General features: G+C 34.1%; 1 long non-coding RNA gene across 1 annotated transcript; it reads left to right on the top strand.

The window, feature by feature from the left end:
- The first annotated feature begins 2,227 nt into the window (after nucleotides 1-2,227).
- On the top strand, nucleotides 2,228-4,483 carry LOC122017523. Its single transcript, XR_006121389.1, has 3 exons — nucleotides 2,228-2,389; nucleotides 2,620-2,756; nucleotides 4,227-4,483. It is a non-coding gene; the product is annotated as an uncharacterized LOC122017523 (long non-coding RNA).
- The last annotated feature ends 988 nt before the right edge of the window (nucleotides 4,484-5,471 follow it).

Here is a 5,471-nt window from a genome sequence, read left to right as displayed (position 1 = left end):
TATTAAAAATTTGAATCACTTAAAATGTTATATAAAAAATATGGATGGTGACATATTTACGATCAGGACAATGATACGAACGCATAGAAACTTGTTTCATCAAATTCTGATGTCTCTAGGTCAAGATATAATCTTTCAGACACTAATTTACAATCGTTCACTGCACAACACCTTTTTAGTTAATAGCAACCTATATATGTATAAAAAATATCTACCTAGAGACATCGGAATTTGATGAAACAAATTTCTATGCGTTTGTATCATTGTCCTGATCGTAAATATATACATAAAAATATTTTTTCACAAATATATTTATTTTTGGAATTTTTTAATTCAAATTTGACTTAATTTGGGGTTAATAATTTGAATCATTTAAAATATTAATTAAAAAATATGGATGGTGACATATTTGCGATCAAGGCAATGATATGAACGCATAGAAACTTGTTTCATCAAATTCCGATGTCTCTAGGTCAAGATATAAGCTTTCGGTCTTTGATTTAATTTATTTTAAATTAATTTAAGTTTTGGGACGAATCCTGGATTCGTCCCAAAATTTGGGACGAATCCAGGAATTCGTCCCAAAGTTTGGGACGAATCCATAGATTCGTCCCAAAAATTTAAATATCTATAAAAAAAAAACAAAATGGGACGCCTTATATACGGACCTAGAGACATCGGAATTTGATGAAATAAATTTCTATGCGTTCGTATCATTGTCCTGATCGTAAATATATCCATAAAAATATTTTTTTCCAAATATTTTTATTTTTGGAATTTTTTAATTCTAATTTGACCTAATTTGGTATTAAAAAATTGAATCACTTAAAATGTTATTTAAAAAATATGGATGGTGACATATTTACGATCAGGGCAACGATACGAACGCATAGAAACTTGTTTCATCAAATTCCGATGTCTCTAGGTCAAGATATAAGCTTTCAGACACTAATTTACAATCGTTCACTGCACAACACCTTTTTAGTTAATAGCAACCTATATATGTATAAAAAATATCTATCTAGAGACATCGGAATTTGATGAAACAAATTTCTATGCGTTTGTATCGTTGTCCTGATCATAAATATATACATCAAAATATTTTTTCACAAATATATTTATTTTTGGAATTTTTTAATTCAAATTTGACCTAATTTGGGGTTAATAATTTGAATCATTTAAAATATTAATTAAAATATATGGATGGTGACATATTTACCATCAGGGCAATGATACGAATGTATAGAAACTTGTTTCATCAAATTCCCATGTCTCTAGATCAAGATATAAGCTTTCGGTCTTTGATTTAATTTATTTTAAATTAATTTAAGTTTTGGGACGAATCCTGGGACGAATCTCTGGATTCGTCCCAAAATTTGGGACGAATCTAGAGATTCATCCCAAAAATTTAAATATCTTTAAAAAAAAAAATCAAAATGGGACGCCTTATATACGGACCTAGAGACATCGGAATTTGATGAAATAAATTTCTATGCGTTCGTATCATTGTCCTGATTGTAAATATATCCATAAAAATATTTTTTACCAAATATTTTTATTTTTGGAATTTTTTAATTCCAATTTGACCTAATTTGGTATTAAAAATTTGAATCCCTTAAAATGTTATTTAAAAAATATGGATGGTGACATATTTACGATCAGGGCAACGATACGAACGCATAGAAACTTATTTCATCAAATTCCGATGTCTCTAGGTCAAGATATAAGCTTTCAGACACTAATTTACAATCGTTCACTGCACAACATCTTTTTAGTTAATAGCAACCTATATATGCATAAAAAATATCTACCTAGAGACATCGGAATTTGATGAAACAAATTTCTATGCGTTTGTATCGTTGTCCTGATCGTAAATATATACATAAAAATATTTTTTCACAAATATATTTATTTTTGGAATTTTTTAATTCAAATTTGACCTAATTTGGGGTTAATAATTTGAATCATTTAAAATATTAATTAAAAAATATGGATGGTGACATATTTACGATCAGGCCAATGATACGAACACATAGAAACTTGTTTCATCAAATTCCGATGTCTCTAGGTCATGATATAAGCTTTCGGTCTTTGATTTATTTTTTTAAAAATTATTTTAAGTTTTGGGACGAATCCAGAAATTCGTCCCAAAATTTAGGACGAATCCAGAAATTCGTCCCAAATTTAGGGACAAAATTGGGAACAAAAAATATTTGTTCCTAAAAACCCTAGATCTAATTCCCAACCCGATTCTTTTTCCCTTCTCTCTTTTCTTTCCTCTCTCGCCCCCGTTCCCCCTTCTTCCCATCTGTGATTTCCAGGTTTCGGCCACATCTCCGACCGACGACGGCGTGATCTACGACGATCGGCGGTGGAAGGTTTTCGTTTGGTAAGCTAAACGCTCTCAGATTTCTCTCTCTCGGCGTCGCTGGACTCCCTGCCGGCGCGGGCTGGCCGCGGCCAGGCGCTGTCTGGCCGGCGCTGCCTGGCCTTGTGCATGGCCGGCGGGGGCAGCCGCTGTCCTGGCCGGCGGCGGCAGCTGCTGCCTGGCCTCCGGCAGGCCCTCCGGATGGCTATTGCAAGATCATTGTAAGCAATTTTCTTCTCTCAATCTTGAAGGGAATTGGTCAAAGATGGTGAAATTAGTTCAACTCAGCCAAATTGAACAGATTTGGCAATTCTTTGGCTGTTTTACGACCTTACAAGCAACAAGAAGGGAATTAGCTGGAGACAACTACTACAGTATGTGAAAAAAGGTATGCTAGATCTTCTTATTTGCGTTAGTTACAACCAAAATTGATATTGCATTTTTGCCATATAGTTCTGCATTATGCTTACTTGAATAGCATTATCAGCCACATAATCATTGTCATGATGGTCCTCTATGCTTGAACCTGCTCCCACAGCTAGTCAGGAGCTAGTGTTGTAGTGGCCCTGACCCCAAACGACCACTAGTTTGTTGTTTTTCAGCACAGATGACTAATCAGGTCTAGTGGTGTGTATTTATTCTCGTTTAACCTCCACTCAATGTAATGTGTTTAGAACTATATGCATTGTCATTATAATAATTTTTTGTAGCACCTAGTTTAACAATTATGTGGCCGCCAACAGGGAAGAAATGGGTCTTCACAATATCCAAAGAATCAATTGCCACATTGTTAAACCCAACAAGAACACAATATGGAAGCAATGAATGAAAAGCTCAACCAACTAGACACTTGATACAGATCTCCCACTCCACAAGAAATTAGCATTCTGCGTCCACATTTCACATGAGGGCCTAGGACATGACATGTAATTAGTATTATATAACGGATTGGGTATGAATATAAACTCCGCACTATGCAAAACAAGTGTGCTTTACGATGACCAAAAGATGCAAGTCAGAATTACCTGGTAGGACCAAGAGGAAGATACTTTCCCCTTGGGACAAAGCAGAACAATGAAACGAAATCAAGAAGTCTCTCATGAGTCTCGTAAAGTTTCTTTAGCTCGTCATCTGTCCATTCTTGTTTGTTGTTGTCATGGTTCCGCATATCTCTAGAAATCAAAGGAAACAAGCATAGATCAACATAAAATAAACATTCTAACTTCTTCGCTTGTAATAAATTTGTCATAAGTTACCTGATTAAATCATCTTGTGCCCTGTACATCTCATCAAGTACTTTTAGCATAGGACTAATTAAAGACCCAATACCAATACCACTAGCACCTTGATCTTCCCCATTACTAAGTTGTGATTGTGAAAACTGAGATTGAACACCACCTAGAGATAAAGCATGCAAGAATTCATATATTTGTAGTCGATAAGGCTCTCCAGATCTGATTGCAATAGTGATTAAGGCTTGAGCAGCAATTAGCCGAACCTGTGCATCATCAATGAGCAAGATTCACAATATAACGGATTGGGTAATACCATACTTCACAATATCTCTCTCTCTTTCTCTCTATATGATGTGTCAATTATATTAGGTTGTATCGTAGTTACGATACATGTACTTAGCTTCAAAATAATTCTTATAATTTTATTTACCGTTGTTATGACATGGATGATTATATCGTTGGTAAATATGACTTTTATTAGAATTAGGGTTTTTATTAGAATGTTTAAGGAATTTCACATTTATGTTTTGTTTCCAATTATTCTTTTTACATGGCCATATCGTATAATATTTACAATCTTTCTTGTTAGACATGATCTAGTTTATTTGTTTGTTGTTATGTAGGCAAAGGAGATTTGATGGGGATCAAAGATTTTGTGGCACATGAAGATGACTATATGTATTCTTAGTGTTGTTGGATGGATGATGAACTTATAAAACATTGGGTTGTTGAACTTTGTATCATATTTTCTAGTAGCTAGAACAAGATGGATATTGTAAACTTTGTTGAAAACTTTATACTTCTTGAATTATGAGTTGATCGATGTGTTGAATACTAAATTTGGATGTGTTGAATGTTAAATTAGGATGTGTTGAATGCATATTATTTGTTATTTGAATTTGGTTTGTATGTATTTGGATTGTATTGTAGAAAGAAATTGAAGCTGAAAAAAATTATTTGAAATAGGGACGAATTTGGCAATGAAAATTATTTGTCCCAATTCTATCGTAATTTGGGACAAAATTATTTTCGTCCCAGAATTCGTCCCAGATTTTGGGACGAATCTACAAATTTCGTCCCAAATTTCGTCCCAGAATTTGGGACGAATTCTGGGACGAAAATTTATTTTATGTGCAAAGAATTTGGCAAGTTTTTGTTGTCAAATTCGTTGCCAGTTTTGCAACAAATTTATTATTCGTTGCAAAATTAAGAACAAAGATGGCAACAAAAATAATTTTGTCACCGAATTTGTCCCCAAATTCGTTGCAATATTAGGGACAAACTATTTATGTAAATTCGTCCCTAAATTTGTTCCTAAGTTTGCAACAAAAACAGTTTTCGTTGCAAATTTCTATACTTTTTTGCAACGAATTTGGGGACAAAAACTTTTTTCGTCGCCAAATTCGTCCCCAAATTTGTCCCCAAATTTGCAACAATCCATAATTCGTTCCAAAATGTGGCATCAACCATTTTGGGACGAAAAAATTTTCGTCCCAAATTTTGTCGCAAAAATTTTTGCAACGAATTTTTTTTAAAAATTCGTCCCCAATTTTGTCCCGAAATCCTTTATTTTTTGTAGTGTCACCGGAACTGTAGAAGAAAGTGGAGCAACAGTGAAAGCGAGCACAAAAAGTAAATAACGAGTACCTTCGTCGGTATATGGATCCCCTCTTTATAAAGAGCTATGGTGGACGACTTGCACGTTTCTCAAGGCATGAGTACATTCTCCAATGTGTCATATGAAAGGATCTATCAAGAAAGTACCTCTGACACCATACCTTAATAGGGTATGTATATCCCTGACAAGACAGTAGAAACTTCCGTTATACGATTCGCCTGTTGACCATGCCTCGTGCCAGCGATACTAT

Source organism: Zingiber officinale, chromosome 8B, assembly GCF_018446385.1.
Source record: "Zingiber officinale cultivar Zhangliang chromosome 8B, Zo_v1.1, whole genome shotgun sequence".
NCBI classification, from domain to species: domain Eukaryota; kingdom Viridiplantae; phylum Streptophyta; class Magnoliopsida; order Zingiberales; family Zingiberaceae; genus Zingiber; species Zingiber officinale.
The sequence above is the reverse complement of the archived record's forward strand: the minus strand, read 5'-3'. Positions and strand labels throughout refer to the sequence as shown.